Raw genomic sequence first — 14,559 nt, 5'->3', positions numbered from 1 at the left:
TCCAAGGCCCGTCACACACAGGATAACTTCCATCTGACCAATATTCTGCAGCTACTCACAACAAAATACAAGAATGACAGGCCCTAGACATCTCAAATTCCCCATTCCCACCCACATAATCAAAGGAGGGAGTCTCAACAGTGTACTCCCAGGATTGTGCAATCAACATTTCACACACAACCACTTGGGGAGTGGAGAAGTAGGTAACGGGGCAAGAGCAGGGGATTCTGGGGTGCCCCCTGGAGAGTGTGGGTTGGGAAGTGGAGGTGGGTGGAGGGCAGAGACAGAGAGGCCGCCATTTTGCAACTCCTGCTACAGAAAAAAACACTACGCAATGGGAATTATGGGGGTTCAAAAATGGTTAGTGTTGAATAGAGTACATATACTCGTCTCAACTTAAAACCAAAATAATGTATATCAAAAGGTTCACCCCTGAAAATGTGAAAAAGCTGATGGTTCGTCCAGGTCCTGTTTAGTTTTAAACAAATAGACACCCTATTAGAAACACAATCTACAAAATAAGAACATAAATCTATGTGAACTTTTCATACTAAACAGCCATGATGGAAAACCAAACCTTATCATTCACTCCATACACCACAGATTCACTCAGCGTACCGATAGCAGGCCTGTTCTTTGCGCCCGCAGATTCCTCTAGAATCGTAGCTGCCAGGCCATGAACCCCAAAGAGACACGACTCCACTTCTGTGAGTGAACAACGCATCAAGGACTAACTGTTTATTTTGAGCTCTTCCATTCCATGGCGAGGCAATGTAATCAATCAGTCTTGGTAGTAGGGTTGTTCAGTAAAGCGTAGCCAGGTGGTCTTGGGCAAACCGTATATTCAAAACTCTTCTCTCTCCGCAATACAGACACAAGTCCATCCGCCAACGCCAATCTTTTTCTTTTAATGTCAGGGAGCAAAAAACAGTTCCAATCGCAATGGCCCCTTGGACTCAAACCCCTTTGTTGGCTGAGAATCATTTCAAGGTGCCTGCTCCTTGCTCAATTTCGAGAACAGTAATAACGCAGTTTTAGAAATCCATCCCTTCGCCTTCGACCATGGACTAAATCAACACCTGAAAGGAGGCTGGGCAAACTAAAGTGGCCAATTCTCCTTAATGGTATGTTACACATACTGCATTCACTCCAACCACCTAGTCTATACAACACACTGCTCAAAGCTTGTGATATTAGAAAGGATACATTCTACCTGGTTGCATATCACAAAGGGCCTCCTCAGCAGATGGCCACTGATCTGGCTGACCAATCACCTCTTGAAAGGGGATCACAAAGTTGGAACTATTAAGCAGGATAGAGTAACCCCATGGTCACAGATGGCATAGCCGTGCTAGGGCGGGACTCCTCAAATTGCCTACTAGGAATCCCACCTTCATGCGCTCGGTGCCAAAGAGCTTTAAATATATGTTTAAAAGTATGTAACCCTTGGACTTCTATTGCCAGAGCAGGTTATCCCAGGAAAATGGATGCTGAAATTCTCATTGATTACTTCTAGGTAACCGCAGACTTAAGGTATACCTTCTCTCACTTAAGAGTCTGCACTTCATTGGACAAATTATGAACCACTGCTGGCAAATACTGAAATTGGTCCTTATTTGTGATGCATGAGTGTCGCAGCCTGTCCCATGCCTGGCTGCACCTCGATTAATCTTGACATGTTGAAATTGGCGACCTTTCCCTCAAGTCTCCTACCTGCGAAACGAAGCTCCCTGTGCCTACAACACCCAGGACCCTGCCTCTTTCTATCCTGCATCTCCCCGTCCCCCTCCTCATTCTGCAACACCACCTGATCTTTTCCAATTTCCCTTCCTTTTCCTATGCTCAACCGCCTCCTCCTCATTCTGCTCCACCACCCCACTGTGCTCTCTCTCTTTTCTTTATCATCCTCCTCCTAGGTCTTCTGCACCACCTAATTACACTCCACCTCCAAATTCTGCTGCAGCACCCCCCCATCACAAGGTTCCTTAAGCTGTCTCTCCCTAAACCTCGAATCTTTAACTCTCACAACTCGTACTGCACAGTGGGAACTTTTATACCTCTGCATGCCTGGTCGCGGAGCCTGTAATGGAAGAAATATGTTCAGGTGTATCCTTGCTTCAGCTTAATATTCTGATTGGTTCTCCTGGTTTTAATTCAGCAAACCAGCTAATTGTGGTTTGGTTGTACCTTTCTGTTGCAGATCCCTAGCGTGAGACTTCATTAGGTCTTTCATTCATTTGGGAATTTGTTCTTCATTGTTGTTGCTGCGGATCGGTCCTGCTGCTCGTGGCATACCTGCGTTTAGAGTACATTGTGGATGTTCCATGATGACATTGGCAAGCGTAGAGACTCTTTGTTCCTGGGTGTGGGTGTGCGCAGCAATGGCATATTGACATCTCCATTTTACAAACCAGTGTAAGCCATGTCATTTGGAAGTCCACAGGTACTCGCATATACTGGTCTGAGAGCGGGTGAAAGAAATTCTGTCTGCAAATGTTCACTCGCATGGCCTATTTTCCTGTGGTACTGTGACTACCAAGGTCATCGGTCAAAGAGTTAGAACAAACACATTGCCAGGCACATTGGTGACACCACTAGTAGCTAGTCTTTCTGTTTGAGGAGGGTGGAAATATTCCGCAGGCTTAAGAGGGGAATTGTTTATGGCAGAAGATTTACTTATACAGAGTAGGTATGGACTGGCGAGCTAGAGGATTCTCCATTTGCATCCTCCAGACCAACTTCACATACTAGGTGGTGGTCCCTGGCCCCAATGTCCCCTCCAGCCAATCCTCCAAACTGAAACCTGTGACTTTGTCACAGTTGGCGGGCAAAGAAAACTCCCAAGTGCAAGCCATATGGCATAGGGTTAGAAGATCAGGTGGGCAGTATGTAGAGCAGGGAATAGAGTGATGGTGTGAAGGATTGCCATCTGGTAAGAGTGTAGAAGACCTGCCTTTTTTGATTTTTATTAATAAAATTATAAGGGGTAACCCATCTCGGGAATGGTGGTCTACCAACCAGACCTTCCTTTCAGAAATCTCCATGCCAAAAGCATAGTGAACCTCTGTACCCTGTTGCATCAGTCTCCTGATCTGCAGCTCCTGCACTTCAGTGGCACAGAGCTAGTTCAAAGGTTGCAGATGCCCTTTTTGGCAGCTCATGTGACACCAATGTTAAGGAAGACACAGGTTGCATTTAAATCTGCACTTCTATTCCAAAACCATAATAATTTGCCTAGTGGCAGTGTAATCTTAATAGGCAATACCCTGATTTTGGTATGGTGACTGCTAGTTCACACAATTATTGCAGCCAGATCAGATTTGTATCATACTCATGCCAACCCCGTTAGCTCAGGCAGGCATGGAAAGGCTATGTGGGTTCTAGCCAGACTGCCTATTTCTGTTCAGCCAGCAGGAAAATTGGCTGGGAAGCTGTTTCGCTTTGATCCCTTGGGTGGTTGGGTAACACCTCTACAATTCAGGCAACTCCCAGCAGGAGGGCTCCTGTGAACCATGATTCAGAGAGGCACACACATAGCAAAAGGGCAAGCCTCACACCAGGGTGTTGCATACAAAAAGGCCTTTGAAGCTAGAGGCTTGGAATGGGGTGGAGTTGGTGCAGTCAGACCAAACAGAAGGGACTAGAGGAAGGGTTCCTCCATCTTGCTTTTTTGTGGGCTTCTCTTTTCTTCCTGTCTCCTCCATTTCCTGCAGAGCAAAGCACTTTGGATATGATGCAAGTATGTAAAGGTCACTTGACACCTTGACAGTGGTTGGCCCCTTTGAGCAGGCTTGCTTTCATCCAATCTCCTGGAACATTTAGCTTTATATGGAAGGGGTTTCCCACTTCTACCTTGATTCATCTTGTACTCTTAAGGACAGAAGAATTCCTTTGGACCATGTTGGCAGCATTCCTTTATAAAGCCCTCATCCAGAGGTGAAGGCAGATGTTCCAAGGCAGAGGTAAGCTCTGTCCCCAAACTACCGCCAGGGAACAATGGTGATGACTTGCTGTTGGACCAAGGCTGGCACTCTGTCAGCTGCACCAGTACCATAGCTCTCACTGGAGGTGTAGAACTCCTGCAGATGCCAGCTAGCTCCCTGGACAGGGAGTGAAAGGAAACAGATCACCTTTCCGTGAGCCCCTTGACTGGGAACAGTTAAAAGTAAAAACAACTGGATTCCTAGTTCTTCCACTTCAAATCGTTTTAGCACATGAGTCAACAGTGTTCGAACACCTTCAAACCATCAGCTCCTGCGGTGCTGCCTTTGGCACTCTGTTTGAACTTCTGTTTTGCATTCATCGAACTGACTCAACACCATTGTAACAGCATATCACACCATCTGTTTGACTCGAACAACAGCTTGCTGCTGTGGATGAATTATGACTGCCACCTCCTCAAACAACAAATCAAACCACCGGGATCACTGCCTGGAACCATTCTGAACTTCGACTTGAACCACTGGAAGTATCATGCCACTCGACTCGACCCAGTGGTAACCACCTCGAACTGGCTTGACATCAAAGGAACCCTGGTGGGCTCATAGAACTTCATTGTTCGAACACCGCCTTTGAACCACACAAAACCTGATTCACCACCTGGATCTGCACAACTTGCTGCCTTTGAACCCATTTTGACCCACACAGACAGCACCCTGAAGCATGGTTCGACATTGTTGAACCACCCAAGAAAAGATCAGCCCTTTTGTGAGGAGCAGCCCGCATGGTGTCCACATTTGTGACCCTAGAGATGATAATTCATCTATTTGCACCTTTTCCAGGAAGACATATGCTTTTAAGTGACATTGTTGCAATGTATTGCCTGTCACCCCTACTACAGTACCCAGAGTGCTTGCTACATCTACATTTAGCATTTTCTCTATTCTTTTCACAGGGGTGGGTTTTTGCTTGTGTTTGCAGAGTCAGTTATATTGCATATTGGCGTGTTTAATTAAACTATAGATTTTTGTATAGAACCATGGCTGGACATTCCTTTATTTTGGACTCTTGTACTATAGCTGTTTGAGTTGCTACTGTCATCACATTCAAACCCCTCTTATGAGTATAGACTGCCCTCTGCCCTTGTTACCACAAAAGGTGAAGGAGTATTATCTACTGTCTGTGTGTCACCTTTATGATTGAGATAATTGTTGGTTTGCAGGGACTTGTGAGGGCTGAGAAGGCGATTTATCCACTACTCATCTTGTATAGGGCAGTAGTCATTTTGTCACGGGTGGCTATAGAGGCTCCGAGATAGATGTTTTCAGTTTTCCAGGAGTTAACCATTAAGCATCAGTATGCAGTGATGATTGACTTTAGAGAAGTGGGTGATGTAAAAAGATATTTGCGAGGTGATGAAGGGAATGAAAAGAAGATGTGGGTGTCGTCAGCACATTGATGACACGAGAAGCTAACAGACGATTGGCGCTTACCAAGGGACGAGATGAAAAGTGTGAAGAGGAGAGGTCCTGGACCAACTCTTGTGTGACTCCGACCAAGAGAGTACAGCAGAAGTGGAACCTGAGGTCCAGAAGATGCAGAAGGTGTGGTTGGCTAGGTAGAAGATGATCCAAGTGAGTCCTTGCTCTGGGGAAAAGGTTCAAAAAACTTTGGAGGATTGAGGGTTGATCTACAATCTCTAAGCTTACGGAGAAATCAAGGAGGATAAGAATGAAGATGGGGGAGACCTAGCAGTGGCGAGTCATGGTGAGAAGATTGAGTGAATTGTCCATTGTGAGACCCAGATTAGCACAGGGCAGTGACTAGGGTGTATTAACTTCCAGGTATGCCACACATAAAAGCACTTTCAAGTAGTTGCAAATAAAAGAGATGTGCCAATAATTGGATGGGTTGTTGGAGTTAACAGTGAGTTTCTTTAAGATGGGTATGAAGGGAGTCTTTGTGAAACAGGCTGGCAATGTGTATGTGGAAAGGTACAGGTTGAAGAGATCAGATAGGGAGAAGCAAGTCAAGAGTGCCAGTTCCTTGAGTGTATGGTGTGCAAAGGGGTGAACAGTGGCACAGGATGTATGGGTTGGTAGACTGAAAGATGATTGCCGGTTTAGCCAGGGCAGGGGAGGAATGTATGATAAAGAAAGAGAGGGTGTTGTATGCAGGTTGAGAGAAAAAAGGTGGAGAAGGGAGAGAGAGGAATGAAATGAAAGGGTTGCTTATCTTGAATATTTCAGAGGTGAAGTCGTAGGCAAAGGCATTAGCAGAGAGGAGAAAAGGGATCTACAGTTGGGGATAACCATGGATTCAAGGATCATGAACAGCTTGCAGAGATGAGACCAGAGGGGCAAAACGAATTTACAACAGCAGAATGATGTTGCAGAGGACATGGCAGTGTAAAGAGTGAGGAGGGATTCTGCATGGGAAGCAAGGAAGAGCCAGGACAGCTGACGTTGCACCAGTGGCAGAGGTGGTGATGCACAGGTGACATCAGCTGCTCAATAGTTTTGAAGATCCAGGATTGAGGGTGTGGGTATAATAGAGTAAAGCAATTAAAAGTGTGCAGGTGATCAAAGGAAAATACAGGTGCTAAGTTCAAATATAGAAAATCCATGTGTAGAGAGAGCCTCGAGGGAGGCCTTGACTTGATCAAGGTAGAGCATATAAGGAGGATAGAGCAAGTGAGGGAGAAAGAAGAGGTGGACAGAAGTAGTGAAGTGAAGAAAGGAATAATGAGGAAAATGTGCAATGAAGGGGATAGAAGAGTGGAGGAAGATGAGAGGAAGAGGAGGTTGCGCACGTTATAAAAAGGACAGATGATTATTGTGGATGGCCTGAAAGTAAATGGAAATTATGCTGTCCAGCTGGGGCCTTGGTCGTGATTGGGAGGTTAAAGTCGTACATTAGGATGGCAGGGACTGCTGAGGGAAATGTGGTGAGAGTGTAAAAAAAGGAGACTGACAAGGAGGGATCATTTTGTGGCTAGAAATCTTTATTGTGTAACTTAAGAAAACCTATCCCTCCCTACTTCTAAGGATCTTGCCCTGCCTCAACCTAGGAAAAGTTTAGTGAACTGTCAAAATATCCGTCAAAATTAAATGTTCACCGCCTTCAGTCAGAAACCTAACACTATAAACATAAGTCTAATTAAAGTGAGGTTTGTGTTCCTTCACCAGGAGAATGACTCCCTTCTCCTGGTGTCTTGCTTCAATCTTATAGCAGAAGTTGTTCTTTCACTGTCGCATCAAAAAGCACCAGGGGACTGACTCCCTACGCCTGCTCCTTCCATACAAGTTCTCCACAGTCGACATTAGGCACTCTTGCACAAAACTTGGACTAGTCTTTTTAACTACTTCCATGAAGTAGTAAATCTCATACCCTCATTTGGTTTCCATTCAACACTCTAATAATGGATGTCTTTTCCAGACTTCTCAGTCTCTTCCTTAGAGGTCTTTCCTAAAGTCTTCTTGAGTAGTGATATTAAGTGGACCACTGCAACGAAGGATATGGCTCCCTACACATTCTGTTTGGTCAGTGGTATTGGATGAACCACTGCGACAATCAAGATGACTCCCGCTGCACTCTGCTTTGGCAGCGGTGTTGGGCTGAGCACTGCAACAAGGGAGATGACTTCTGATGCACTCTACTTGAGCATTTGTATTGGCTTGGCCACTGCAACGAGGGAGATGACTTGTGCTGCACTCTGCTTGAGCAGTGGTATTGGCTTGGCCACTGCGACAAGGGAGATGACTCCCGCTGCACTCTACTTGAGTAGTGATATTGGCTTGGCCACTGCCACGAGGGAGATGATTCCCGGTACACTCTGCTTGAGCAGTGCTATTGGCTTGGCCACTGCCACGAGGAAGATGACTCCTGGTGCACTCTACTTGAGTTGGGCCTCTTCCCGGACCCCACCCAGTCTTCCTGCCATTCCCGTTACCTGTGGTGCTTTGGGGACACAGCCCTGGTTTTTCCCGGGGTTCGTTCCTCCTCCTCCTTGCTTCTTGTACGGGTCTGCGGCAGGCTGGTGGTCTCAGAGTCTTTTCTTGACCACCTTCCAGCGGTCATGCCACCACCAAGTGAGTCAGCTCCCTGCCGGCTCTCAGGACACTCCAGCACCATCCTGTTATTCCTCTGGTCTCCCACCCGGAGAGACGCAACTGCTCTGGCTACAGTGTTCCATGTGTGAGTTCCTGGGGTGTCCTCATTTCATGTTCCCACTGATGCTGATTTTAGGAATCACTTGCAGATTCTTAAATGTTTGGTCAGCTCCAGCAGATTTCCACACTGTAACTATAGAATTTCTCACTCCACAAAAGTATGAAACAGATTTGCGCAAAGTTTTCTGTAGATGTGGACTGGTGTGTGCTGTGGACGGGTTGGTTCCCCTGTAGGCTTCCTCTATCCTTTCCTGAGATGGAAGCAATGTTTTGAGGGCACTTTTGAATGTTGGGAACGAAGCTGCGCTTTTCACTTCCGGGCAAAGGAGCAGAAGAGGGCAACAGAGCAGGCGGGAAGGGAACTCTCACACTCAGAAGGGACTGAGATTGAAGGGCTGGAATCACTGGGGATGAAGTTGGCCAGCTGAGGACGGCCATTCCATGAGCCGACTTTATTGCAAGGCGAATGGATGCGAAGAGAGACATGTAACAGCCTCGCTTGTAGAAAGCATCCTTTCTGCCACGACTTTATAAATGAGCAGGGGTGTCAGTGAACCACTGCCAGGCATATTGTCCGTCTGTGCAAGAGGGAACTTATTTTAAATGTCATATCTATAACATTAAGTTAGTGTTTATATTCATGAGGCGTGGAAGTGTCTTGCTTGCACGTTACCACGGTTTATGATTTAGCCAATGTATCCCTGTATTGCTAGCACCTGGCGCAGCGCCGGCGGAAAAAAGTCACATGCATATCTCCTTGGGAATTCTGTAATAAGCAGGAGCAGGAACTGATACCGTGAGCCCTTTGTGTGCTCAGTCTGGTGGTTGGGCGACTGAAATAGTTTCTTTTGGTTGTACAGCTGTGGTGAGATGAAGCATCATTCACCCTGCATCTGGCAGTGTTGCGACTTTTCACACGGCATAGGCTCAGTGACAGCGCTAGGGGAGTGGCTGTAGGGGTCGCGCCACTGTGTAGATGGACCTACGGCTGGGCCCTCTTCCTGCAAACCTCTGCAGTTGGATTCCCTCATCTCTTTGGCTGCAAGCATCATCTTTGAGGTAGGCCCTGTCCTGATGTGCCCATTTGCGGACCTGGGAAGCATTTCATGGTGATATAAGTTAAGTTCACTGATATTTGTTTAGTGAACAACCTACATTGCTAGGGACCCATAGAGCAATAAGGTTGTAGGGAGTGGGGCATTCCTGCATGGATTTGGGTCTCCAGCAGAGACGGTCTGCGCTCTTGAGTGTAAGGGCATGTGGTTAGAATGTGTCATATGTGGGCAGATTTGCGGCTCTAGATAAGCTCTGGCGCTGCTGTCTTATCGCTGCGTCTTATGATAGGACGGCATTAAAGTTTCTGATACAGAGGCAGTGGTTTGCAGCTGTGAGATCTTAACTAAGTCAATCAAATTAAAAACACATGTTTCACTGCCTTATAGATATGGGATACATATCCAATTTACCCATCATTAGTCCGTGAAAAACATGTCAGTGGAACAGAAGATTGATGCAACTGAAATACTGTGCATGATGTAGACAGATACTCCTCTATCACTGAGAATCTTGCCTGCTTTGTATGTAATCTGTGCATTGCTGCTCTGCATAAATGTGTGTACACATTGTGGATCTGACTCATGAAGGGCAGTTACATGTGTGCGGGTATGTTATGTCTATGTTTGAGAGTAAATTATTCACAAAAAACATAGACATCCTACGTGTAACGCACTTTATGCCTACAAATATGTGTGAATAGGAGGGCATAAGTTACACACAAGTGTAGATTATGCACTGGCAATGCACAAGTTCACTGAGCAGGAGAACAGGGTTGCCCAATATCACCTATGCTTTTTATACTGGCATTAGAGCCCCTGGCTGTTCTTACGATCGGAATTTAGAGAAGCAGGCCTTCAAGTTGATGGAGTGTGTCGTGTTGTCTCGCTATATGTAGAAAACATGTTATTGTATGTGCGCAACCCAGAGGATAGCATGGTGTATTTCTTGTAGGTTCTTGATAATTTTGCGTTTCTCTCTGGGATTACGGTGTGTAGGAATAAATTGTGTGTATATTACCACTAGTGTGCTTGGCCGGTATCGACGAGTCCCGCCTGCTAAATTTGAGGCTGAGAATGAGAGACAAAGACATTTCTGTGTTTGGGGATCAACATATATCATGACATTAGACTCTCATGAGAGGAGCATGGTGCATGCCAAACGCAGACCGGGAAGATCGATTGCATTTTTGAAACGGCTACCTCGCTCTGTGATGGGCAGGATAGCATTAATTAAAATGGTGGCCCTTCCTTGCTTAGTATATCAACATACCATACCTTGTACCACAAACCTTTTTTAGGGACCTCAATTCATTATTTGGGGGAATTCATTTGGGGCTTGGGCAGGCACAGGGTATCCCTGAGTACACTATGTAGAGATTTTACAAGGGTGGGTTGCGATTTCCACATTTAGAGTTGTACTACCGAGCGAGTGAATTACAATATGTTGCCGAATGGTTGTCGGACGTGGAAACGTTAGAACACACCCTATTACGAGAAGCAATTGCGTCATACCTATTAAAGGAAGTGCTCTGGCTGGACGAAGGTAGAAGTGGGAGATTGACTTGGGCAGGGAATTCATGGAGCAAGAATGGAGCAGGGTGCTGTTGTACTTGATGAATGTTTTGAAGAATGCTAGATTCAGGTTTACTCAGTTTTTCGTTCTTCCCAGGGCTTACATGACACCACATCTTATATTGAGATTTCCCTGCTCAATTGACAGGGGGTGTCCCCGATGTGGGGCGGAGAAGGCAGACTTGTTGCATATGTTTTGGGTGTGCCCTGTGGTTGGGAGGCTTTGGCAGGAGATAGTGGGCAGGCTAAAAAGATGGGGTATTGCGAGATGGAACTGGTCGCTGGAGGCCTGTTTGCTTGGTGTGTTCCCGAGACCCGAGAAATTGAAACCAGCAAACAGTATGTTGGATTTGGCCTGGGTCCTCGCCAAAAGGAGCATAGCGATGGCTTGGAAATCTCGGAAGGGCCCTTGAATAGAATGTTGGTGTAGCAACCAAAGATGATGGTCCATGGCTGAGGCCTCAGTGTGATATAGGGCCATGCAGGCAGGGTTGAGCGAGCGCTCTGAGAATGTGGTAGCATGGAATGCCCTGGTGCTCTGATTGTTCAGCACCCCAGACGATCAGTAATTGAAGAAGTGTGGGGAGTGGTGGATTGATATTAGGTTGATATAGGGTGGGTTACCAGTGAAGGAGTGATAGAGAAAAGTATTGCTGTGGATGACTCCTAGACAAGCTGTTAGTTGTTTAGTTAGTGTGTTAATTTTGTTTGGGTTGTGCAATATGTATTGCTGTAAACAGGAAATAATTATGTAATTGGTTCTATCTTATAATAATAGCAAGAATAAAAAACATTTTAAAAAATAAGTGGGAGAAAAAAGACTTTAAAATTCCAGTTTATGAATTGCTATTGTGTCCTGTCTGTGAATAATTCATCACGAGTATTTACAATTCCTTTACAAATGCCACCAATTTGACACAAATTGGTGCACTTTCCTGTACCTATTACAGCATTTCCACCCCGACCGCTCAGGTGCACGTTAGTTCCACTGAGTTCAGAACTGTATTTCGGAACCATTGACTCCATTTTTTAAGACCCCCTTTTTTACAAGTCCAGGTTATTTTGTGTGTGGCCCCTTTCGCCTTCCCTTTTCACCTTTCTGGGGAAGTCCCAAATACCTCCCTCGCATACTTGCATGTAAACAGATTTTATGGTATCTACAAGGATAACTCAACAGTGGCTGCTTGCATTTCTTCCCGAAGCTGAATGGTCTGTGGAGTGTGTTTTAAGTACGGAGTTGTAGTCAAACGAAAGAAGCTGACAAAGGAATTACATATCACCTGACACGTTCTTTACACCATTTCTCCAGTCTCGTCATCTTCTCTACTTCCTGGTTTGAATTCATAGTTTGTGTTTCTGTTGGCTGTATTTGAAAGAGGTTTGGCTATTTTAAAGTATGTTTCCTGGTTGGCAGATAAAATACATGGAGTACGGGTTGTCATTTTCTCCCTGTGAGTGGTTTACTTCTGGTCATAAATTATCCTTCAGGGACTGGCAGACCAGGAAGAGGCTTTCTGAACACAATGGCATGCCATCGTGTCAAAGGTCACATGATGCCATTCCCTGTGATGTCATCATTATACAAATCACGATTTTTGAAGGTTGAAAAATCTACCTCTTTTTTGTGAAAGAAAGTTGACAAAAATGACCTTGGCTTCCCACAACCTTTAACCCTCACGCCTCCACACCCTCGTGAGGAAGGGAATGTAGAATTCATGAATACTGAGCTCTGTTTGGTATTTCTTTTTAAAATGTTCTGGAAAATATTGGCGCAGACAACTATGGAAAATGCATCTCAAATAATTCCTGGCAAATTCCTTGGAATGTTTTATTTTGCAGATTTGGTCTTAGGTCTTTATTTGTATTAACCATATATTTGCGATCCATCAAAGAAAAAGTCCCACTGGAACATGAAATGCCCACTCAAATAAGGGAGCACAATATTGAAAATTAAACAAGAGATTGCGTTGGCTTCACTACCGCATCATCCCTCTTCCTCGACCCCGTTTCTATCGCACTGACGAGAACTGATACGAGGAAGAGTGAACCGATCACTTGCAAGTCATCTAAACATTACCTCATAGTCCTTCCTCCTCGTCCCAGTCCTTGAACACAGTATAGGGCTGGGACACGGAAGAGGTGGCTGCTAAATAATATACGCATTTCCCTGGGTTCAGTCAATTGTTATACCAATCTTCAAGAAGGGGGACCCTGCTGACACGGGCAATTATAAACCGATTGCCCTCATTGATGCCACCTGTAATGTCTTTTCAATTCTACTCTTGAGGGACCTTGATCACCACATTGGGCCACTGAGTCTGTTCCTGAAATTCCAGGTTGGGTTCAGGAAAAACATGCCCACTCCATTAAATGCCACTATTCTTGCACATCTCCTTTCGAATGTACACACTAAGGATGTGGGGTTGGGGGGTCTACATGGCCTCTGTGAGTTTATCTGGTGCCTTTGATTGCGTGGTGAGATCACAATTGTGGAATAAACTTGTAAGATGGAATGTACCTAAAAAGCTGGTCCAGCTTCTGGCTTTGCTTCACATTAACACCACATTGAGGGTGTACCTCACACGGGAGGGATCTTTGTCTTCTTTCATTAGGACTTGGGTAGGTTTGAAGCAGGGCTGTACTGTTGCCCCTGTCCTGTTTAATCTTTATGTACAAGATGTGGAGGATTTGTGGATGGGTAGGATCCTGGCATCTGCAAGACTAGGCAATCACATATTGGATTGTCTAGCCTTTGCAGATGATTTTATCCTCTTCGATAAAACACCCAGGGGCCTCCAACTTGGGCTCAACATATTTGCCCAGTATTGTATCTCCAATAATCTATCCCTCAATAGGGTTAAATCCAAAAGTGTTATCTTTTCCAAGGGACGGAAAGTTGTGAACCACGGTACTTGGAGTCTGGCTGGTGAGAGATTCGAACATGTGGACTCCCTTAGATATTTGGGGTACAATTTGAGCAATTGGTCTTAGGTGTTATATGGAAGAAAGGCCTACAGCCCAAGCTTTCTTCCCTGACCTCACAAATGAAATACCTCTACAGAAAGATGTGCACATTTTCTGTTTTGCTGATTCAGCATTTCTACTTGGCTAAGGTAGAGCCTGTGCTCGTGTATGGACTTGATTTCTGCCTACTGGACATGGGTGCCTACTTAAATGTTGTGCAAGGTAAACTGTGGAAACAGGTGCTGGGTATTTCTACTGCTATTTCAAATTGCATTATTAGGCACAAATTCTGCCTTATCTCGCTCAAGGCCCATACCTGGTGCATGGTGGCTACCTACTCTAAGATTCTCCATCCATCGCCTAATAGCCTTTACACTGATTTTCTCTGTGTTACTAAAGAATGTACAGTCTTTTCTGTTAATTCTTTTGTTAAAAGAATGTAGGACATTCTTATTCGTATTGGTGACATGGGAGAGGAAGTAGTTCAACGACCAGGTTATGCAAAAACAAAACTATATACGCTAGTTTGGGTGGAAACTGTGGATGCAATTTACTTATACTCTAGGTATACTGAATATGCCAGATGCACCCATAAAATAGAATGCATCCCCAGGTATTTGCAGCAGCTGCCCTGCAATAAAGTCTGTGATGGTTACCTACGTGTTCACCTCAACCAATTTCATTCAAAAGAACGCATTCTTCATTGGAAAGACAAACACGCTCAGTTTGACAACATCTAATGTAGGTTCTTGCAAAAGTACGGTTGACGTGGAAACCCTGAAGCACTGGGTTACTGCTTGTCCGTACTTTCTGGAGAGTAGAGTAAGATGTTTCAAACAAAATGTTCCAACTGAATA

This window comes from Ambystoma mexicanum, chromosome 4p (assembly GCF_040938575.1).
Source record: "Ambystoma mexicanum isolate Mex_15411 chromosome 4p, UKY_AmexF1_1, whole genome shotgun sequence".
NCBI classification, from domain to species: Eukaryota; Metazoa; Chordata; class Amphibia; order Caudata; family Ambystomatidae; genus Ambystoma; species Ambystoma mexicanum.
This window is presented reverse-complemented; position numbering follows the sequence as displayed.